Source organism: Carassius auratus, unplaced genomic scaffold, assembly GCF_003368295.1.
Source record: "Carassius auratus strain Wakin unplaced genomic scaffold, ASM336829v1 scaf_tig00216683, whole genome shotgun sequence".
Taxonomy (NCBI): domain Eukaryota; kingdom Metazoa; phylum Chordata; class Actinopteri; order Cypriniformes; family Cyprinidae; genus Carassius; species Carassius auratus.
Genome location: NW_020528691.1, coordinates 255,110 through 280,321, shown reverse-complemented (window position 1 = coordinate 280,321; position 25,212 = coordinate 255,110). Strand labels below are relative to the sequence as shown.

The 25,212-nt window shown below is 38.8% G+C and overlaps 1 long non-coding RNA gene across 1 annotated transcript; it reads right to left on the bottom strand.

Annotated features, from left to right (window-relative positions):
* Positions 1 to 1,117: 1,117 nt before the first annotated feature.
* On the bottom strand, positions 1,118 to 2,098 carry LOC113098807 (uncharacterized). Its single transcript, XR_003289203.1, has 3 exons — positions 2,038 to 2,098; positions 1,265 to 1,369; positions 1,118 to 1,177 (listed from the first exon to the last, which is right to left on the bottom strand). It is a non-coding gene; the product is annotated as an uncharacterized LOC113098807 (long non-coding RNA).
* Between the last annotated feature and the right edge of the window lie 23,114 nt (positions 2,099 to 25,212).

Below are 25,212 nucleotides of genomic sequence, written 5' to 3'. Positions count from 1 at the left end.
GTGCAGACTGCAGCGTGACAGTATGGATGACAAATGAATTAATTCATGAATATATATGAAATACAAATTCTGAATATATATATGAAACACACATATATAAGGGACTCAATTCAGGTAGAGAACAATATATGTTAAAAATTATGCTATACAGAGAGCATGAATTGAAAACAATAATAATCACAGTACACATACATCTCTGCAGTAAAGCACGGTATGAATTAGTGCAAACAGAATGTCAGGTGCATAATAATATTGAGCCAGTCAGCATAACTGAGAAGAGTGCAGGGCATATGAGGTTGGTGGGTGTGTATGGTTTTACTGGTATGAGTTCAGTTCAGTCTGATGCCTGTGAAAGGGAACTTGTCTCACTGTCTGTGGTGTAGGTTCTGTGATAACGCATGCCTGATGGTAACAGTGAGAGCAATCCATGGCTCGGCGCTGGAGTCTCTGACGTCCTCCTCACACTCCACCTGGTCTAGATGTCCTGGAGGCCAAAACTTTTAGGGTATGGTAAATCAATAAACAATAAATATAGTTATTTTTATTTATAATGTGCACTGGACTAACATTGATTCTTGTTGGGGATATTGGCCAAAAAATCCCACCACAACTAGCTCTCGTTGTTTAGCTGTGATGTTTACTTTTACATGCCGTAACATCTGAGCTGTCGCAGTAGAGCGGTTTGTGAATGCAGTATTCACAGCAGATAACTGATGGGTTCAGGTAGCAGTGATGCACTCGGTGGCCATTCAATTGATATCTTCATCAACTGGCTTCATCTTAATTCAACAAACAGACAAACAATAAGTCAGCAATAACAGCAATAACCATTCTAGAGTAATAGTGTTGGTGAAATACAGTTGCAAGGTGTCAGTACTCACCATATTCAGTCATTTCCTTCCCAAATCACAGAGATGATGCACAGCTTATTTGCTCATTTTAGGAGCTATAAAAAAAGATGTATATGTGAAAAACTATAACTGCGGACTTGAAAAGTCTTTTGAGAGATCAACATCAATGTTGTACCACACATAACTGCATTGAATTCAGACATACAAATGGAAATGTGAAACTTTTCACCTTTCTGTCTTTTCTTTTGGGGCACAAGAAGTCCATGTTCATTCCTCATTTCTTTAGGACTGGTTTGACTGATTTTCTTTGCGTTTCTGGTCTTCAGCTGTAAAACAAGAAAATATTTATTGACCCCCATGTTTAATCATTATTGTTGTTTAAAAATATAAATAAAGCAGATATAATTATATACTTCAAGCACAAGTTCCTTGGCAACTCTAGTAGGCTCCTGAGTTCATCTGTACACATCAGATTCAGCGTCTGAGAAAATGCCATCATGCAAACTCTCAGTTTCTGCCTTACAACAGAGCATAAAAGAATGTGTGAGTGAAGGAGTACAGCATGAAGATGAAGTGAAAAAGGCAGAGAAAGGCAGAATTTTGTGTATAAATTTAACAGAATGAGGGGAACATTTAAGAGATTTAAGAGAACAGTACTGTCTGTTGGTGTGGATGCTAAAATACTTCTCATTATAGTTATTGGTCTTTGTGTGAACAACTTTAAGTGATCTGATTGCCCAAATTCATTGAAGATCTGATTTGTAGCACTTGAAAAGTTAAACTAGGATTTCCATTCTCTTGCTTCTAAGACAGATGTGTTCAGTAACATCACCAAAGAAAGAAAGGCAGACTATGAGGTGTGGACAGATATCATGTACTGTTGAAACAGGAAGAGGCGGCCCCAATTTGTAAAGATTAATAAAGAATACAATGGACTTCATTTAAACTTCATGATATAAACACTCTTACAATGGGCACAATCTGATGGGAGCTGTGGTAATGGCCAATAACAGCAGTAGGAGTAAAAGTTGTAGAATTTTGTACAAGTACGCTTGTGCAATATAATATGATTATTGGATGAATTATTACTACTACAACATGCTCTTTGTTGAGTGTTCTTCCTGATGGGCTAAGTGAACCAAAATTTAAGAAACATCAAATGCTGAGAAAAATGTATCTGACGTACCATTGGAAGTGTTTGCCTTTGCAGCTTTTGGTCTTCTTCATAAATGCACAAGATGGTCAAATTCAAATCTCATGACAGGCCTTCCTGAAATATAAACATGTTGAGACAGTGTGTTAAAATGATCTGTGACCAAAATATTTGATTAACACATAATATAAGGATGCGTTCATTAAAGCAAATCAGTTATAACTAAGAGTCTTCAACATTACCTGTGAAGGGTTGATCCTTTGAAGGACTTGTTCAGCCCCCTTGACAGCTTCTTCAATATCAGCATTGGGAGCGTGGAGTTCAATTTCCCTGTTAATTCTAGCAGAGCGAGAGAGAGAGAGAGAGAGAGAGAGAGAGAGAGAGAGAGAGAGATTTTACAAGAGATGGCTTCTTTAAAGATCTGCTGGATTACAGGTTGTTGTGGAGCATGTAATCCGACGTAACTGCAAGACAGAAAAAACACTGAATTACAATTACATCAAAAAAAGATATTAAAGGCATGGCAAACTTAGTGGTTACTGTGTATTACAAATAGTGTAGAGTAAAAACACAGTTACTGTGGTAAAATCCTGGTAAGTGTTGTGGTTACTGTGTGTTAGTAACTACAAATACCAGAGTAAAATTATGGTTACTATGGTAAACCCATAGTAAATGTCGTGGTTACCGTGTGTTAGTAACTACAAATACCAGAGTAAAACTATGGTTACTATGGTAAACCCATAGTAAATGTCGTGGTTACCGTGTGTTTAGTAAATACAAATACCAGAGTAAAACTATGGTTACTATGGTAAACCCACAGTAAATGTCGTGGTTATTGTGTGTTAGTAAATACAAATACCAGAGTAAAACTATGGTTACTATGGTAAACCCATAGTAAATGTCGTGGTTATTGTGTGTTAGTAACTACAAATACCAGAGTAAAACTATGGTTACTATGGTAAACCCATAGTAAATGTCGTGGTTACCGTGTGTTAGTAACTACAAAATACCAGAGTAAAACTATGGTTACTATGGTAAACCCATAGTAAATGTCGTGGTTACCGTGTGTTAGTAACTACAAATACCAGAGTAAAACTATGGTTACTATGGTAAACCCACAGTAAATGTCGTGGTTACCGTGTGTTAGTAAATACAAATACCAGAGTAAAACTATGGTTACTATGGTAAACCCATAGTAAATGTCGTGGTTATTGTGTGTTAGTAAATACAAATACCAGAGTAAAACTATGGTTACTATGGTAAACCCATAGTAAATGTCGTGGTTACCGTGTGTTAGTAAATACAAATACCAGAGTAAAACTATGGTTACTATGGTAAACCCATAGTAAATGTCGTGGTTACCGTGTGTTAGTAAATACAAATACCAGAGTAAAACTATGGTTACTATGGTAAACCCATAGTAAATGTCGTGGTTACCGTGTGTTAGTAAATACAAATACCAGAGTAAAACTATGGTTACTATGGTAAACCCATAGTAAATGTCGTGGTTACCGTGTGTTAGTAACTACAAATACCAGAGTAAAACTATGGTTACTATGGTAAACCCACAGTAAATGTCGTGGTTACCGTGTGTTAGTAAATACAAATACCAGAGTAAAACTATGGTTACTATGGTAAACCCACAGTAAATGTCGTGGTTACCGTGTGTTAGTAAATACAAATACCAGAGTAAAACTATGGTTACTATGGTAAACCCACAGTAAATGTCGTGGTTATTGTGTGTTAGTAAATACAAATACCAGAGTAAAACTATGGTTACTATGGTAAACCCATAGTAAATGTCGTGGTTATTGTGTGTTAGTAACTACAAATACCAGAGTAAAACTATGGTTACTATGGTAAACCCATAGTAAATGTCGTGGTTACCGTGTGTTAGTAACTACAAATACCAGAGTAAAACTATGGTTACTATGGTAAACCCATAGTAAATGTCGTGGTTACCGTGTGTTAGTAACTACAAATACCAGAGTAAAACTATGGTTACTATGGTAAACCCATAGTAAATGTCGTGGTTACCGTGTGTTAGTAACTACAAATACCAGAGTAAAACTATGGTTACTATGGTAAACCCATAGTAAATGTCGTGGTTACCGTGTGTTAGTAACTACAAATACCAGAGTAAAACTATGGTTACTATGGTAAACCCATAGTAAATGTCGTGGTTACCGTGTGTTAGTAACTACAAATACCAGAGTAAAACTATGGTTACTATGGTAAACCCATAGTAAATGTCGTGGTTACCGTGTGTTAGTAACTACAAATACCAGAGTAAAACTATGGTTACTATGGTAAACCCATAGTAAATGTCGTGGTTACCGTGTGTTAGTAACTACAAATACCAGAGTAAAACTATGGTTACTATGGTAAACCCACAGTAAATGTCGTGGTTACCGTGTGTTAGTAACTACAAATACCAGAGTAAAACTATGGTTACTATGGTAAACCCACAGTAAATGTCGTGGTTACCGTGTGTTAGTAACTACAAATACCAGAGTAAAACTATGGTTACTATGGTAAACCATAGTAAATGTCGTGGTTACCGTGTGTTAGTAACTACAAATACCAGAGTAAAACTATGGTTACTATGGTAAACCCATAGTAAATGTCGTGGTTACCGTGTGTTAGTAAATACAAATACCAGAGTAAAACTATGGTTACTATGGTAAACCCATAGTAAATGTCGTGGTTACCGTGTGTTAGTAACTACAAATACCAGAGTAAAACTATGGTTACTATGGTAAACCCACAGTAAATGTCGTGGTTACCGTGTGTTAGTAACTACAAATACCAGAGTAAAACTATGGTTACTATGGTAAACCCATAGTAAATGTCGTGGTTACCGTGTGTTAGTAAATACAAATACCAGAGTAAAACTATGGTTACTATGGTAAACCCATAGTAAATGTCGTGGTTATTGTGTGTTAGTAAATACAAATACCAGAGTAAAACTATGGTTACTATGGTAAACCCATAGTAAATGTCGTGGTTACCGTGTGTTAGTAACTACAAATACCAGAGTAAAACTATGGTTACTATGGTAAACCCATAGTAAATGTCGTGGTTACCGTGTGTTAGTAAATACAAATACCAGAGTAAAACTATGGTTACTATGGTAAACCCATAGTAAATGTCGTGGTTACCGTGCGTTAGTAACTACAAATACCAGAGTAAAACTATGGTTACTATGGTAAACCCACAGTAAATGTCGTGGTTATTGTGTGTTAGTAACTACAAATACCAGAGTAAAACTATGGTTACTATGGTAAACCCATAGTAAATGTCGTGGTTACCGTGTGTTAGTAAATACAAATACCAGAGTAAAACTATGGTTACTATGGTAAACCCATAGTAAATGTCGTGGTTATTGTGTGTTAGTAACTACAAATACCAGAGTAAAACTATGGTTACTATGGTAAACCCACAGTAAATGTCGTGGTTATTGTGTGTTAGTAACTACAAATACCAGAGTAAAACTATGGTTACTATGGTAAACCCACAGTAAATGTCGTGGTTACCGTGTGTTAGTAAATACAAATACCAGAGTAAAACTATGGTTACTATGGTAAACCCATAGTAAATGTCGTGGTTACCGTGTGTTAGTAACTACAAATACCAGAGTAAAACTATGGTTACTATGGTAAACCCATAGTAAATGTCGTGGTTACCGTGTGTTAGTAAATACAAATACCAGAGTAAAACTATGGTTACTATGGTAAACCCATAGTAAATGTCGTGGTTACCGTGCGTTAGTAACTACAAATACCAGAGTAAAACTATGGTTACTATGGTAAACCCATAGTAAATGTCGTGGTTATTGTGTGTTAGTAACTACAAATACCAGAGTAAAACTATGGTTACTATGGTAAACCCATAGTAAATGTCGTGGTTACCGTGTGTTAGTAAATACAAATACCAGAGTAAAACTATGGTTACTATGGTAAACCCATAGTAAATGTCGTGGTTATTGTGTGTTAGTAACTACAAATACCAGAGTAAAACTATGGTTACTATGGTAAACCCATAGTAAATGTCGTGGTTACCGTGTGTTAGTAAATACAAATACCAGAGTAAAACTATGGTTACTATGGTAAACCCATAGTAAATGTCGTGGTTACCGTGTGTTAGTAACTACAAATACCAGAGTAAAACTATGGTTAATATGGTAAACCCATAGTAAATGTCGTGGTTACCGTGTGTTAGTAACTACAAATACCAGAGTAAAACTATGGTTACTATGGTAAACCCATAGTAAATGTCGTGGTTACCGTGTGTTAGTAACTACAAATACCAGAGTAAAACTATGGTTACTATGGTAAACCCATAGTAAATGTCGTGGTTACCGTGTGTTAGTAACTACAAATACCAGAGTAAAACTATGGTTACTATGGTAAACCCATAGTAAATGTCGTGGTTACCGTGTGTTAGTAACTACAAATACCAGAGTAAAACTATGGTTACTATGGTAAACCCATAGTAAATGTCGTGGTTATTGTGTGTTAGTAAATACAAATACCAGAGTAAAACTATGGTTACTATGGTAAACCCACAGTAAATGTCGTGGTTATTGTGTGTTAGTAAATACAAATACCAGAGTAAAACTATGGTTACTATGGTAAACCCACAGTAAATGTCGTGGTTACCGTGTGTTAGTAACTACAAATACCAGAGTAAAACTATGGTTACTATGGTAAACCCATAGTAAATGTCGTGGTTATTGTGTGTTAGTAAATACAAATACCAGAGTAAAACTATGGTTACTATGGTAAACCCATAGTAAATGTCGTGGTTACCGTGTGTTAGTAACTACAAATACCAGAGTAAAACTATGGTTACTATGGTAAACCCATAGTAAATGTCGTGGTTACCGTGTGTTAGTAACTACAAATACCAGAGTAAAACTATGGTTACTATGGTAAACCCATAGTAAATGTCGTGGTTATTGTGTGTTAGTAAATACAAATACCAGAGTAAAACTATGGTTACTATGGTAAACCCATAGTAAATGTCGTGGTTATGTGCGTTACAAAGTCCAGAGTAAAACTACGGTTACAGTAGGAGAAGCATGGTAAATATGCTGTAGTTACTGTGTGTGTATTGGCTACACATGACGTGGTCAAGCAAAAGTTAGGCTAGTATTGTAAAAATATGCTAAATGTGTGGACTTTTACACGATCACGATTATCACGCGATATTGGGTTTGGGTGCTTTGTTGTGCTTGTATTAGTCATGTCTAAAAGCTGAAGACCCATATGTCACATCATTATTTATTTAAAACTGCAACAGGTCTATATACAGTACAGGTTAGCTTAGGCTAATGACAATGGTAGGCTAGCTGAGCAGCCCACTGACCCATAATTTGAGCATAAACTGCCCTTTAAAAACACGACCCTGTCTAACGTGATGCAGAAATACTGAAATAATTAAAACAATACGCTTAACCACGTGATATCATTACAAAAAGAAGAAGAAGAAAAATATATTTACCCTTGCTTACCTGTTTGAAGGTGTACGCGCATCAGGTGAACTGAACGAGCCTCGCTGGTGACGTCACTGCCGCTGAAGATGATGCGTGTTATTTGGACGCATCTGCTCTCCACCGAAATTAATGGGAAGGATTGGCGTATCATATGCACGCAAAAATGGCATTTGGCGTATGCATTACACGCAAATAGAAAGTGTAAAGTCGTGTTATTTATACGCAGACTGATGAGAACGGGTTGTTGAAATAGTGATGCATAGATGAAATCATGGAAATTCTGTAAAAATCTTTTCACAAAATAACATCCATTGTATTTTTGGAGGGGAAAAGAAGTATAAAAGTGTTTTGAATGTATAGAAAAAACTATAGATTATCTATTTTTGATGCATTGTGAACTATAACACAAGTCCAGGGTTCTCGTAGCGTGACTTTTATCTATTTTTTTAGATTAAATTGAAATCAAATACTGCCATACTGACACTTACTATTTCTGAGTGCGATGTGTACTTCATAAGTATTGAGAAAAGAATGGAAAAACAGGTCACTCAAACCATTTATGGAAATGAAGGTGCCCTTAAATGGTCACTAATGGGGTTTGATGGTCATCTAGTGGACAAGCTTGGTACTACTCCCAAACAAAATCTCACAGAAAGCTCATTTTTTGAGAAATCAACCTCAAATTTGGAACATCCCTCTGGAGTCTAAGGGTATTTTTGGGGCCTGGAGAAGTTTTGTCATGCCCTGACATCTGTGCTTTCGTCAGTTTCTTATAAATATCTAAATGGGTAAAGTCTAATCTCACTGTAATCAACACAAACTGGGCTATAATAATTTGTGAAATGTATGTATGTACATTATTGTATTTTTGAGAAATAAAAATATTATGCGTGGTTAGTGTAAAACTAAAAAATGTTAAATCACTTGAATTGGGCAATAAAACACATACAGAACAATGGTTCCCGGTACTTTTGAGAACTGGATCTTGTACAACCTGGTCTCACAGGATTCCGTGAAATGTCCACGGGCCCTTAACTCATAATCCATGAAGCCACCATGGAATTGCCCCAAATTCTGTGACGCGGCCACGGATATAACTCAATGACACTGACCTTCCGTGGTCCACACACGGATACCCGTTTCAATGACGGAGGACAGAACTCGCTCAACGGATGTGCTTTCTCATTTAGAAACGCAACATTTGACATATTTGTTTCTAATGATGTTAACCTGACAGATATTGTAGTTATTGCATTGTCCTGTCATCATAAAAATTAAAAATTGTTTCAGTTAGCCTAACCAAAGTCCTGTGATGGCACCACGGACCTCAACAACCTGACCTCACTCATATCCTCACCTAAATATGTGTTTAAAACGCCATCAAACTGGATTCTATGATGACAGGACAAGACAAAATGTCAAGTTAATTGCATGCCATTGCAACACAGTCGACATAAAGCTTTTAAGGTTCCGATCAAGCCAGCAACATTACACCATCCAGTGAGTGAGGTCAGGTTGTTGAGGTCCGTGGTGCCATCACGGGACTTTGGTTAGGCTAACTGAAACAAACTCGGAAGGTCAGTGTCATTGACTTGCGTTGGAGTTATGTCCGTGGCCGCGTGACGGAATTTGGGGCAATTCCGTGATGGCATCATGGATTATGAGTTAAGGGCCCGTGGACATTTCACGGAATCCTGTGAGACCAGGTTGTCACAAAACATGGACAAATACATGAGTTTAAACTGATTTTGGTAGCTGATACAACACCAACACTGACGACGCAGTGTTGTTTAATTATTGATTTGTTTCCCCTATTCTTTCCTTTCCCCCTGTATTTTAGTAGAGTGTGCTATGAAACTCTTTTATTTGTCAACACCCATCAGAAATCATACTGTGTGTATTTGGTTGCATAAACTCAACACACTACGGAAAATAACTCTTATTTAATACTGGCGAGTCAGCTTTATACGCACAAGCTTTGGATGTGACTGTGAGGGCACATAATACAGCCTTTAGAGCGCCTGAGTACCAAATGGCTTAAAATTCTTAAAAAGGTGTGCAAATTATTATACATTTTTGTGACAATGCAACAATGACCTGATTAGTCAAGTGACAGTTCTGTCAGCTGTCCTGAAATATGAGTGAGTCTTGTATCGCAGCGTGCAGGTCACTTATGTGCTGATGAGAAGCGTGCTCTGAGAGAGGTCATGGATTCAAATGACTGATTTAATCTTAGACTTTGTGTGGATTTATTTTATTATTCAAACCTACAAGCTATGTTGAATAAATGCAGGAATTTCCCTCATTCTAAACTTGAAAGATGCAAGATTTATTAAAACCATGCGACACGTAGCCCCTCTCAGAAAAGTTTTTAGGGCTGGAAATTTTTGTTTTAAAATCGCATGGCATTTTCATGTTATTCATGACCTTACAGACCCTGTAAAAGCAACTGATGCACGCTCTTAATCACTTAAACTGGTCCACCAATCTGATTGCGTGAGTGCTCCGTTACCTCTCTCTTCTGTAATCGCGTGCCGGATCCATTGCCCCGCTTTGTTCCGGTACCTCGCAATTTACAAATTAAGCACTGGTCCTTCCCCAAGGTTTTGTGCTCGGTCTAAAATAACCATAGCATTACCCTTATCGGCTGGCTTGATTACTATCTCCGTGTTGTGATATAATTCTTAAAGGCCTTTGCTTTCGCCCGGGGTCAAATTGGGGGTCACACCCATTGTAACTTTTTGAAGGCAAAATTGTCAGCTCTAATGATTTTGTCAATTTCTTTAATCTTCAATCAGAGGGGTGAGTGAACAGTACTTTGGTTCTTTGGTTTTTTGTGACTTCAAAAAATGTTTCTAGCTTGAGTCTGCTGTGGTATGCCTTGCATGTTGGCTAACAATTATTTTAAGACATTTTAAAATCTATATTCTGTAATATAGATATAAATATAATGTATTTTTTTCCTGTCTATTTTATTTTTTATTTTTTATATTTAAAAGCCTTTGTTACATGTAAGCTATCTGAGACTTGTTATAGCACTTGTACATCATTGCTCTTTTGTTGTTTTTGATTGCTTCCATTATCCTCATACACTGTTTGTGACGGATTGAGAGACAATAGAGTTGACATTTGGAGTCGCCGACTTTGCAAAAACCCAACAAAACACGTTGTGAGAGTCCAAAAGCATTCACTGTGCAATGAAGCCTGGGAACGGCTTCACCGGGAATGCCGTCACGTGATGTGAATTTAGCCCGTGGGGGAAAACGTTGCCTTGGTGCCAATTGAAATACATGGGGCAATCATGCAGAAAAGTTGCTGTGACATTTTCTGTACCGCCAATAATCTTACAAATTATGAATTAAAGTTCTACATCCTTCCTAATAAATCCTAATAAATGTGGCGGCTTATGACTAGAGGTACACTAAAAATGTATTAGCGCCCCCGACTACTCCACCCCGGGGTCTCTTTCTGGGGATATGCCCTTAACAAGAGCAAGGCTCAGAGGATCATTATATCAGATTCAGGTATCAGACATGGGTTGACTGTAAAACAAAAGCAAAAAAAAAAAAAAACTACTTTCTCATTAATGAGAAAAATATCTAATTTTAAAACGACAACACCAATATATCAAAAGAGTCTACACACAAACACTCACTTCAGAATGGGGCGCCTTGGCAGAAGTGATACAGTAATCATACGTGCACAATCACGCCACACGTCACTGTGAGCACAGCACTCGAGCGAAACAAACCCACCACCGCAATCGGGAAGAGACGCTAATCTTCTGGAACTAGCTGCCCCAATTCTGAAAGTAAGAGAAACAAAACATAACAAAAACACACGTAGTAAACCAATCATATCCACAACATTAAACAGAAACCCAGATGATCTAAAACAATTTTAAAAAAAGAGTTCACCACATCAGTTTGGCTCGTCGAATCAAGAGAGTAACAGAGTTAATGATGCTCGTCAGTTCAACAGAGCAGACAAACTCATACAATCCCGTCTCACTTTAGATCCTGAAAACAGGATATAATCACGCTGACAAATCTGATGATGTCGAAATCGGCAGCAAAAACAATGCAGACAGCACAAGGAACATCCACATAGAGGTTTAGATGATCCCAGAGCCCATTGTAACGTCCCTTTGCATGTTGGCCCGCACCGTAATTATAAAAATATAACAAAATATGAATTTGGCCAGCCCGGCTACTAGCAATCATATGTTCCTTAACGGTTAAAACATACCTGTAGTGCGATCCACACGGCACCAAAACTGCTGTGTACTAAACACGCATCAAATCAACGGCATCCCACAAAGTTCCCCCGTCCAACCTTTAACAGCAAATCATGCAACAGTCACTGCCAACAGCTCTTACCATACAAACATTCACGCGTCCCGCCGGAAACACAGTGTCTCGCTCAAATGATGAAGACAGAACACACACCCATAGCGATACCCCTATATACGGAAGGGACACAATTAAAGGGCTCTCCCCCTACATATTAAATAACCCGACAGAAATAAACAGTACTGCTACATAAACATACAGAACTAGGAAGGATGTCAAAATGGTTACAAGCAATAAATTGTGAGGATGACCAAGGGAAGTTGTGGAATCCCAAGACTAAGCATGTGTGCAGTCTGCATTTCATCACAGTAGGCTACGCTAACATTGTGTTCATTATTAACATTATCAAAACTGTGTAAGGTTGTTTCAGAAAGTGGCATGCATATATAATTATACTTATCATTCTAATGTTACCTTAAGCAAAAGTACACTCACCTAAAGGATTATTAGGAACACCTGTTCAATTTCTCATTAATGCAATTATCTAATCAACCAATCACATGGCAGTAGCTTCAATGCATTTAGGCGTGTGGTCCTGGTGAAGACAATCTCCTGAACTCCAAACTGAATGTCAGAATGGGAAAGAAAGGTGATTTAAGCAATTTTGAGCGTGGCATGGCTGTTGGTGACAGACGAGTCAGTCTGAGTATTTCACAATCTGCTCAGTTACTGGGATTTTCACGTTCAACCATTTCTAGGGTTTACAAAGAATGGTGTGAAAAGGGAAAAACATCCAGTATGCAGCAGTCCTGTGGGCGAAAATGCCTTGTTGATGCTAGAGGTCAGAGGAGAACTGAGGGCCGACTGATTCAAGCTGATAGAAGAGCAACTTTGACTGAAATAACCACTCGTTACAACCGAGCTGTGCTGCAAAGCATTTGTGAAGCCACGACACACACAACCTTGAGGCGGATGGGCTACAACATAATTTCTATTGATTTATTTAAATGGGACAGTGCATATTCATGAACGTACAATCAAAGTTGAACGTGAATACGCCAGATTTAGCGCAATGCTAATTTCCATCCGTAGTCCCAAACATAAACAAATACAAACCAAAAAAACAAACAGACAATATACATATCAACAAATATACATATATAGCTAAATCAACAATAAAAGTTCCTAAATCTTATTTTACTTATTATAATATTAATTTAAAATGCATAAATGCCTGTACATATACATCCCAAAGTGCTTATTATAAATATATAAATAAAACTACCTATCAAATTTGACCTGCATACTTAATGATTACATTTTTGATTATTATTCAGCCATCTTTTAAGATGTTTCTTAAATGAAACAAAAGTGGGGCTCTCTCTAATTATGGTTGGTATACTATTCCAATTTATGCAGCCTTTAATAAAGAGGACATTTTGTGCAAACGAAGATTTTCTAAATAGTACTTCACAATCACCCCGGGTAAATGATCTAGTCTTCATCTCGCTATTTCTCTTTATAATAAAATCACTCAGGGTTGGTGGGGCGATTCCATTAATAGATTTATAAATAAGACAGCTATTTTTAAAAATTTTAAGATTTTAGAAATTTAGTAGTTGATACTTCTCAAGAATTAGACAAAGGTGAAATGACTGTGAAGCAGAAGACCCAAGCGGGTACCACTCATATCTACTACAAATAGGAAAAAGAGGCTACAATTTGCACAAGCTCACCAAAATTGGACATTTGAATACTGGAAAAATGTTGCCTGGTCTAATGAGTCTCATCATGCCTTGTTACCACTGTGCAGGCTGCTGGTGGTGTAATGGTGTGTGGGATGTTTTCTTAGGCCCCTCCGTGCAAATTGGGCATTGTTTTAATGCCACAGCCTACCTGAGCATTGTTTCTGACCATGTCCATCCCTTTATGACCACCATGTACCCATCCTCTGATGGCTACTTCCAGCAGGATAATGCAACATGTCACAAAGCTTGAATCATTTCAAATCGGTTTCTTGAACATGACAATGAGTTCACTGAACTAAAATGGCCCCCACAGTCACCAGATCTCAACCCAATAGAGCATCTTAGGGATGTGGTGGAACGGGAGCTCCATGCCCTGGAAATTAGGAAATGTCATCAGAATGTGTGAAAATTCACAGCCATCAGTCTAAACTGGCTTCAGAGATGACCGCACTGTTCTCTGTGGGTTTAACAAGTCTGTGAAAACTAACTCATTCTAACAAAACTAACTAACTCACTAACTGTTCTCACACAGTAGTAGACTACAGACTTGTAGTTACGTGTTTGGTACGTAAAGTAATTTAGCAAAAAAAAAAAACGCTAGGAATCATTTGAAACTCCTGTATAGACATAACACTATTGCTGATTAGAAAATTGTTGAAACTAAATGTTTATTTATTTATTTAGAAGTCATCTTGTGTGTTTCGAGAGCTGGTTGATGGTTGAGCTAATGATGTAGATGTGTTGTGTTTACAGTATGTTTACTTTTAATGTCTACGGTTAAATATTATATTGAATCTATCCTCAAAGAAACAAAAAGCTATTCGAATTTTGCAAGCATGTACACTCTTAAAGTATTCCTATATATATATATAATTATAGATTTGTATGTGTGTGTGTGTGTAATTCTGTACAAAACAAAAAAAAAGAAGCTGCACATTTGAGAGGAATTCACTGTCTATATCAGCAGCTATCAATATTATATGTTCATCATTTAGAAAGGAGAAATATATAAATAGAGGGATAACTTAAATCATTAAAGCGGCTCATGTAGGGGTCCTGTGGTGTCTCCCTGTGGTCCTGCTAGGCAGTTTGACTTGGGCTACATTAATATTAAAAGTGCTGTAATTTGCTTCTGTATATGTTTTTGAGAAGCTATAGCTATATTATTATTATTTATTTATTTATTTATTTATATACTGTGAATTGTGAAAATAAAAAAATACAAATTTAGGACTTTAGTTTGAATTAGTTTGTATTTATTTATAGTTGGGCCTGTGAGTAAGGATCCTCGCTGTCTGTGGAGGGTCAGAGAGCTCTCGGATTTCATCAAAAATATCTTTATTTGTGTTCTGAAGATGAACGAAGGTTTTACAGGTTTGAGAATGATTAATGAATGACATAACTCTCTAATAATGTAGAGGCGAACTCGTACTCTCACCTGATGGAGGGAGTGGTGAAGATCATCCCGTTCGATCAGTGCTCGTCTCCAGACGTCTACGGGTCAGAGGTCAGGTCAGGGATGCTGTGTGCAGGAAGTGAGCTCTGTGTGGACGCCTGTCAGGTCAGACCACACACACCTTTCGTCATGCTATGTTATTTATTACGTTTATTGGATTGCAGATTTAGATTTTATGTAACATAAGTCTAATAATGTTTCTGGACCTTGATCGTGATAGTAATATGGAATAATAATGTAGTAATAAGGAATGACTTTTTTCAAGAAATACCTTCATATCACTATTACTGCTGTATTAATAATAATAATAATATATATATATAATGTAATTCGTATTGTTTTAGGCTAATATTAATATAATTATTACTAATAATTATTACTAATAATTATTCTGACATTTGAATGGAAAAGTAATTCATAACGAATATGTATTATTATCTATCATATTTAAACACATCATTAAAATTTCTGACATTATATATTATCATTGTTCTGGGCTGCCTTTATGCTTAATGCTGGGCTACATTAATGCTCTCTCATTATAGGCTCCTCTTGGAAAACACAGCTCTATTAAAATGCACATCAGAATGAGTGAAGGCTCTCTGTAATTGATTGATTCTGCCTTAGATGAGCAGGAAAATCCCTTTCACACAATTATTTGCTAACATGGGTTATTCATTCAATTTAAGGCATGTTGTAGGCATTATTTTTTTGTTTAATAAACAAAATCACTGGAATATAAAAACACCTAGTATCAATAATTTTTATTTGACTATCGATACTTTCGATACTGCATCAGTATCGATATATCAATACTTCAGGATCGATTCGCCCATTCCTCCTGGAAACATTATAATACAAGTTTAACACATGTACAGTCTTTAGTCTGAACTTAAAGGCATAATTCACCACAAAATAAAACTTTGTCATCATTTACTCTCCGTCAAGTTGTTCCTAACCTTTGTGAGTTTCTTTCTTCTGTTGAGCACAAAATAATATATTTGGAAGAATGTTGGTAACCGTTGACGGTAGCCATTGACTTCCATAGAGGGAGCAAAGTACTGTGGACATCAGTGTCTATTATCAACTGTTTGGTAACATTCTCCAAATCATCTTCTTTCATAAATGATGACAGATTTTTAATTTTGGGGTGAACTATTTCAGTAATTTATGATTTACAACAAAGTCTTAAAACACAAACAAAAATAATTTTACATTAGCAAAATAAGTAAAAGTGACAACGACAATAGAAATAGCGAAGTGAACCAGCAGAACTTGAAGTGTGATGTTACTGTGTTGCATTCTGGGAATCTGAGTGCATTATGTGAATGCTATATCTGGAAAAATACAAGAGTTTTTGTGAAACACAGACAGTTATGATGCTGCATCATAAGCCCCTTTCACACTGCACGTCGGACCCGCAATATTTCTGGAACATTGCCGGGTCGCCTTCTGTGTGAAAGCAACCACGTCCCGGGATTGATTACCGAATTGATCCCGGGTCGGGGACCTAGTAACATTGCGGGTGTCACGTGTCGTTACGGGATCTTCAAGGGTTGTGTGTGAAAGCACGCACATATACCGGGTCATCACTGGCAGTGTGAAAGTGCCAAATCTAGCGACCAGGGAACAATTCCAGGAACATGTTACCCCTGTATTTGCCGGAATGGCAGTGTGAAAGGGGCTATAGACACTTCTGGATCATTGTGAGGTTGTTGTGGACTGTTGTAATTAAATAGATTTAGGAATTATAACCATGATGTATGATATTTGATATTTCAAGCTAGCAAACAACATTCTCTGAACTTTCCGTCAAGGTTCGCTAAAAGTAAACAGCAATTGTTTTTCCATTAATATAATGTGTTATCTGGTTTTTATACTGTTCTTAAAACATTAGCACAAAAATGTGCATTATATCATTCACGAAACATTTCTGAAATGACATTCATCTAAGAAGTTTTATTTTGGAACATTCTGAAAATATAAAAAAATAACCGATGGAGTGTTCCTTTAACATTTGCATAACAAAAACTGTTTTTGAAACATTTAAATTAACTAAATACTTTGAACATTCATAAATAGAACATTCAAAAGTATAATTTTCAGAACATAAAAAAGTAAGAATTACATGTATCCTATTTGGAGAAATATACTGTATAAGAAAGATAAAACACTATGAAAGTTATTTTTCATGGAACACTTTGGATGATGAAGGATGACACTTGTTTCTTCATGATGTGTAGGCTATATATATAATGTAGGAAACAGGTTTGTGTTTGAAGTCATTGAACACATTTCCACAATGCTTACATTTTCTGAACAGACAAGCTATACCTCCCAACAAAATTATGGATCGTTTTGGTAGTATTTACAAATGTTAACACACAACATCCCACAATAGCAAAAACAATGTTCCAAACCTTAGATACAGTATAAAAACCTCTGCTTCTGCAATGATATCAGTTCAAAAACAATATATCTTAGCTGATTTATTTTGTGTAAATTGCGCCAACCACAACTGATTCCAATCTGGCTTAGACTCAATGGCAGGGGTTATTTTTTTCTATTACATTGACACTTATACAATAAAAGAAGGATTTTGAAGAGTGATATTTTTGGAAACAGAAAAGACAAACACTGTAATGTATGGACGAGGAAGAGTAAGAGCAAGGGGCCCAGGGAGAAGAGCAAGAGCAGTGAGAGGAGCAGTGAGAGGAGCAGTGAGAGGAGCAGTGAGAGATGCAGTGAGAGATGCAGTGAGAGGAGCAGGAGCAGTGAGAGGAGCAGTGAGAGGAGCAGGAGCAGTGAGATGAGCAGTGAGAGATGCAGTGAGAGGAGCAGTGAGAGGAGCAGTGAGAGATGCAGTGAGAGGAGCAGGAGCAGTGAGAGCAGCAGTGAGAGGAGCAGGAGCAGTGAGATGAGCAGTGAGAGATGCAGTGAGAGGAACAGGAGCAGTGAGAGAAGCAGGAGCAGTGAGAGGAGCAGTGAGAGATGCAGTGAGAGGAGCAGGAGCAGTGAGAGATGCAGGAGCAGTGAGAGGAGCAGTGAGAGGAGCAGGAGCAGTGAGAGGAGCAGTGAGATGAGCAGTGAGAGGAGCAGTGAGAGGAGCAGGAGCAGTGAGAGGAGCAGTGAGAGGAGCAGGAGCAGTGAGATGAGCAGTGAGAGATGCAGTGAGAGGAGCAGTGAGAGGAGCAGGAGCAGTGAGATGAGCAGTGAGAGGAGCAGTGAGAGGAGCAGGAGCAGTGAGATGAGCAGTGAGAGATGCAGTGAGAGGAGCAGGAGCAGTGAGAGGAGCAGTGGGAGGAGCAGGAGCAGTGAGAGGAGCAGTGAGATGAGCAGTGAGAGGAGCAGTGAGAGGAGCAGGAGCAGTGAGAGGAGCAGGAGCAGTGAGAGAAGCAGTGAGAGGAGCAGGATTAGTCAGAGGAGCAGTGAGAGGAGCAGTGAGAGAAGCAGTGAGAGGAGCAGTGAGAGAAGCAGGAGCAGTGAGAGGAGCAGGAGCAGTGAGAGAAGCAGTGAGAGGAGCAGGATTAGTCAGATGAGCAGTGAGAGGAGCAGTGAGAGAAGCAGGAGCAGTGAGAGAAGCAGTGAGAGGAGCAGTGAGAGATGCAGGAGCAGTGAGAGAAGCAGTGAGAGGAGCAGGATTAGTCAGAGGAGCAGTGAGAGGAGCAGTGAGAGAAGCAGTGAGAGGAGCAGTGAGAGAAGCAGGAGCAGTGAGAGGAGCAGTGAGAGGAGCAGTGAGAGAAGCAGTGAGAGAAGTAGGAGCAGTGAGAGGAGCAGGAGCAGTGAGAGAAGCAGTGAGAGGAGCAGGATTAGTCAGAGGAGCAGTGAGAGGAGCAGTGAGAGAAGCAGTGAGAGGAGCAGTGAGAGGAGCAGGAGCAGTGAGAGAAGCAGTGAGAGGAGCAGGATTAGTCAGAGGAGCAGTGAGAGGAGCAGTGAGAGGAGCAGTGAGAGGAGCAGTGAGAGAAGCAGGAGCAGTGAGAGAAGCAGTGAGAGGAGCAAGATTAGTCAGAGGAGCAGTGAGAGAAGCAGTGAGAGGAGCAGTGAGAGAAGCAGGAGCAGTGAGAGGAGCAGGAGCAGTGAGAGAAGCAGTGAGAGGAGCAGGATTAGTCAGAGGAGCAGTGAGAGGAGCAGTGAGAGAAGCAGGAGCAGTGAGAGGAGCAGGAGCAGTGAGAGAAGCAGTGAGAGGAGCAGGATTAGTCAGAGGAGCAGTGAGAGGAGCAGTGAGAGGAGCAGGAGCAGTGAGAGAAGCAGTGAGAGGAGCAGGATTAGTCAGAGGAGCAGTGAGAGGAGCAGTGAGAGGAGCAGTGAGAGGAGCAGGAGCAGTGAGAGAAGCAGTGAGAGGAGCAGGATTAGTCAGAGGAGCAGTGAGAGGAGCAGTGAGAGAAGCAGGAGCAGTGAGAGGAGCAGGAGCAGTGAGAGAAGCAGTGAGAGGAGCAGGATTAGTCAGAGGAGCAGTGAGAGGAGCAGTGAGAGGAGCAGGAGCAGTGAGAGAAGCAGTGAGAGGAGCAGTGAGAGATGCAGGAGCAGTGAGAGAAGCAGTGAGAGGAGCAGGATTAGTCAGAGGAGCAGTGAGAGGAGCAGTGAGAGAAGCAGTGAGAGGAGCAGTGAGAGGAGCAGGAGCAGTGAGAGGAGCAGTGAAAGATGCAGTGAGAGGAGCAGGAGCAGTGAGAGATGCAGGAGCAGTGAGAGGAGCAGTGAGAGATTGTTTTTATTTTACCCCCCCCCCCCTTTTTTATTCTGGCCTTTTTGCTATTGTTGTTTTTTTGTTCAGAATGCTATGTGTTTTATGGATATTTTGTTCACTGTAAGAAATACTGTCAAACCTTTTCTGTTCTATCATACTGTGTTTCTACTGTACCTCCTGCAGTAAACAGTAAAGGAAAAAAATAGCTTTTTACTGGAAAGCTATTCCCTATCTATGCAGTTTTTGTAATGTCAACAATATCCAGTATTTTGAAACCTGGTGTACTTTGATTGACTGCATGTATCTTTTGAGGTGAAAACAAGTGTTATTCTTTGACAGAATAATTTAATTTTGAGTCAGATTTCCAGTGTTTTGGTAAAGTTGGTGTGTGCAGAGAAAGATGTGTTCTATTTTGAAATGAAGATTTTGTATATATTTAACAAAATGTGTTTTTGAGAAGAAAATTATCCATTTGGCCAATTGTGTTTTGTAGGTGTTAGTCTGTGTTAAGAGTTTAGAAAAAGTATCTGAAGTATGGTTAAGTGCTTGTTAGCGATTGAAAAAAACTGTAATAAGTGAGTCATTGCGATTGAACCGAATCTTTTAAATAGTTGATTCATTCAGGAATGAAACACTTTAATGTTGCTCAGAGACACAAAACTGTGGCTGCAGCAGGTGCTGCACTTTTTTTTTTTTTTCACTTCCTAAATTATTGTGAATTTACATTCTGCATTTAAATTAATAGTACCCACTGCAAATAATCCTAGGGGTGGCCACAGGGGTGGGCCCTTGGGGGCTCCACTGTGTGTGTGGTTGTTTAGTCTCAGCTGGTTTTGGGTGATCTTGTTTGTAGAGTGACGGATGTCTTTGCTCAGTGACCTCCACCTCATCAAACTTCATCAGATTCCTAGAAGGAGAAAGTCAGACATCAATCACATTCTTCTAGAAACTGACACAATACCAGCTGGAAGCACAGCATGACATCCATTCAGAGAATATTCATCAGTTATTTGAATAATTTAGAAAAAACATATAATAATATGTGACTAAAATTATGTAACAAAACTAACATGTAAAAACTATGTTTTTTAAAAAAAAAACTAATAAAAATAACAAAACCAATCAATTAATTGATTACAGAATGATACATAATAAAATAGTCTAATTCAAAATATATATAAAAAATATAATATTATATCAGTGATGACAAAACAGACAGATCAAAATGTAATTGTGTCTCCTGAGTCAGTTTTATGTTACAGATTTTTTTCCTCCCCGGGCGCCGCAGCATAAATGGCTGCCCACTGCTCCGGGTGTGTGCTCACAGTGTGTGTGTGTGTGTGTTCACTGCTCTGTGTGTGTGCATTTCGGATGGGTTAAATGCAGAGCACAATTTCTGAGTATGGGTCACCATACTTGGCTGAATGTCACTTCACTAAAGTAAAAGTTTACACAAAAATAGAGAATCTGTCCTTATTTATTAACTCTTATATATTTATGAATCTTATTTAGTGTCGTTTGTCCACTGATAAACTACATTTGTCAAAGCTTCAATCAAGATAAGTTTTGGGCAAGAGCAGGCAGCGTTCAGGCTGTGTGTTTTCCCTGCCAGCAAAAAAAAAAAAAAAAGGGTAGTGACACACGCAGTTTGTGTGTTGTCTGCTTGAGAGTGAAGCACGCAGTATCAGCTTTCTCTGAGGAGACTGATGTGGAAGGCGATGATGAGCTCGCCAGTTGCACAAGCATCAGTTACACAAGTAATATTATAATAAGCATCATTAATGAGGAGGGGTGCTCGTGCAGTCGGCTGATTGTGCTTTTCTCGCTGTTAAGCGCTCCACTTTCGCCGGGCACGCTCCAAGGAGTTTGTCCATGCATGCAATCTTGCGGTTGTGGTCGCGCTGCTGCTGAGGTACGGCAGCACCAGCGATCGCAGGAATCAAATATGATCTGGCGAACGGATTTGAGACGGCTCGTCCTATCTCCACCCGTGTTCACTAGTTCTAGAGCTCGTTCTCGAGGCTTGAAAGCCAGCGCTGCGGTTTCTTTGCCCTCTGAGCTTGATATTGTCTGTGTGACTGAGTGGCGAAAAAGAAAAGAAAAAGACATGCGCGCTGCCGAGACATCAGACGTATTACATTTTTCCAGAATCCAGTTCTGGTGGGCCCCAAGCAGACTCTGGTGAACAGAAGTAGACTCTCTCTGAGGACGGAGGCCATCGAGGTGGTTCCTCCTTGGGTTGCAGAGTCCGGGTCCTACAGCCGGTACTTCACTGTTCGGAGGAAGGATGTGGTGTTGTGTCCTTTTTTAGATCTGCGTTTTTTGAACGGCTCAGTCTGGGGACTGAAGTTCAGCACACTTCCTCAGGCCAAGTCAGAAGACTGGTGTGTCTCAATCTATCAAAAAGATGCTCTTATCTTCATCCTTCTTCATCTGAAGTTCCTGAGAGCAGATGATGGTTCAGCATTGAGGTGTCTTTCTCGTTACATGAAAGATATTGGATTAAGACTTAATGCCAAGAAAAGTGTGCTTTCTCCAGTACAGAGAACCACTTATCTGAGCGTGGTGTAGGATGGTACAGTATTGTTCAAAATAATAGCAGTACAATGTGACTAACCAGAATAATCAAGGTTTTTACTATATTTTTTATTGCTACGTGGCAAACAAGTTACCAGTAGGTTCAGTAGATTCTCAGAAAACAAACAAGACCCAGCATTCATGATATGCACGCTCTTAAGGCTGTGCAATTGGGCAATTAGTTGAAAGGGGTGTGTTCAAAAAAATAGCAGTGTCTACCTTTGAATGTACAAACTCAAAACTATTTTGTACAAACATTTTTTTTTTCTGGGATTTAGCAATCCTGTGAATCACTAAACTAATATTTAGTTGTACGACCACAGTTTTTTAAAACTGCTTGACATCTGTGTGGCATAGAGTCAACCAACTTGTGGCACCTCTCAGCTGTTATTCCACTCCATGATTCTTTAACAACATTCCACAATTCATTCACATTTCTTGGTTTTGCTTCAGAAACAGCATTTTTGATATCACCCCACAAGTTCTCAATTGGATTAAGGTCTGGAGATTGGGCTGGCCACTCCATAACATTAATTTTGTTGGTTTGAAACCATGACTTTGCCTGTTTACTAGTGTGTTTTGGGTCATTTTCTTGTTGAAACAACCATTTCAAGGGCATGTCCTCTTCAGCATAGGGCAACATGACCTCTTCAAGTATTTTAACATATGCAAACTGATCCATGATCCCTGGTATGCGATAAATAGGCCCAACACCATAGTAGGAGAAACATGCCCATATCATGATGCTTGCACCTCCATGCTTCACGGTCTTCACTGTGTACTGTGGCTTGAATTCAGAGTTTGGGGGTCGTCTCACAAACTGCCTGTGGCCCTTGGACCCAAAAAGAACAATTTTACTCTCATCAGTCCACAAAATGTTCCTCCATTTCTCTTTAGGCCAGTTGATGTGTTCTTTGGCAAATTGTAACCTCTTCTGCACATGCCTTTTTTTTAACAGAGGGACTTTGCGGGGGATTCTTGAAAATACATTAGCTTCACACAGACGTCTTCTAACTGTCACAGTACTTACAGGTAACTCCAGACTGTCTTTGATCATCCTGGAGGTGATCATTGGCTGAGCCTTTGCCATTCTGGTTATTCTTCTATTCATTTTGATGGTTGTCTTCCGTTTTCTTCCACGTCTCTCTGGTTTTGCTCTCCATTTTAAGGCATTGGAGATCATTTTAGCTGAACAGCCTATCATTTTTTGCACCTCTTTATAGGTTTTCCCCTCTCTAATCAACTTTTTAATCAAAGTACGCTGTTCTTCTGAACAATGTCTTGAACGACCCATTTTCCTCAGCTTTCAAATGCATGTTCAACAAGTGTTGGCTTCATCCTTAAATAGGGGCCACCTGATTCACACCTGTTTCTTCACAAAATTGATGACCTCAGTGATTGAATGCCACACTGCTATTTTTTTGAACACATCCCTTTCAACTAATTCAACTAATTGCCCAATTGCACAGCCTTAAGAGCGTGCATATCATGAATGCTGGGTCTCATTTGTTTTCTGAGAATCTACTGAACCTACTGGTAACTTGTTTGCCACGTAGCAATAACAAAAATACGAAAAACCTTGATTATTCTGGTTAGTCACATTGTACTGCTATTATTTTGAACAATACTGTATATGTGTTCGGTATGTAGACATGCGCAGTACGTGTTGATTTTAAAGGCAAGCATGAACAAACACAACAAAAATCCACTCTTTTTTTACCAATATTACAACCAACAGATGCATCATATACAACATATAATCTTCATTTCCCCACAGGTACTGTTCACTAACAAGGAGACAGTACCAACTACTGGCCTGGCATACATAATACAGCATTTTTGGCCTTGTTTTGCAGATATCTGAAATGCAAATCGCTTTGAAAATGTTGTTGTGTATAAGTGAAAACTTTTAAAAACGCAATGAAAGAACGTTTCAGTATTTGACTACATTGTTGTTGTGTAAACATAGCCTGACAGTCATTCGTAAATGGTTTGTAACAACTTTTGCAAAAGGGCACAGTAAATAAAAGGAAAATCACTTAGGCCCCGTCCACACGGAGACGCGTTTCTGTGAATACGCACACATTTTTTATCGGATAGGCATTTCGTCCACACGGATCCGGCGTTTTCGTAAGGTGAAACCGCTATTTTTTGAAACCGGGTCCCAGAGTGGATACATTTGAAAACGCCGTCTTTGCGTTTTCGCCTGGACGGCTGAACCGTATATTTTCTGAAATGATGACGTCATCAGCCCATGTCTCCCCCCTAGTCAGACACCTCTACGTCACGTAACAGCAACAAAAACATGAACAAACACTGAACGATTGTCTTTTTATTAACTAACATTAACACTGATTAATAAATGTATTGTTCTATGTTCGTTTGTGTACCACGCGCAAGGTTTATGAGCATAGTCCAAGTCTTCTTCTCTGTTTTTAGTGAATCTCTGTGGCAGAATTACAGCGCCACATACTGGTCTGGCATGTATTCTACATCATTATTCGGTTTCGTGTGGACGTGGACATTTCTTGAGACGAGGAAAAAAAAGATTGGATTGGGGTAAGCTCCGTCTCCGTGTGGACGGGACCTTAAAGTAAAAGAGGAAATGTCATCAGAATGTCTGAAAATTCACAGCCATCAGTCTAAACTGGCTTCAGAGATGACCACACTCGTCTCTGTGGGTTTAACAAGTCTGCGAAAACTAATGAGTTCTCACACTCTGTAGTCACGTGTTTCAAAATCTAAAAAAAAAAAAAAAAAAAAAAAAAAAAAAATACGTAGGCAACATTTGAAGCTCCTGAATAGACAAGAATATTGCTGATTAGAAATTTTTTTAAATAAATTTATTTATTTATTTATTTTGAAGTCATCGTGTGTGTTTCAAGAGCTGGTTGATGGTAGAGTTATTGAAGTAGATGTGTTGTGTTTGCAGTATGTTTGCTTTTAATGTCTAC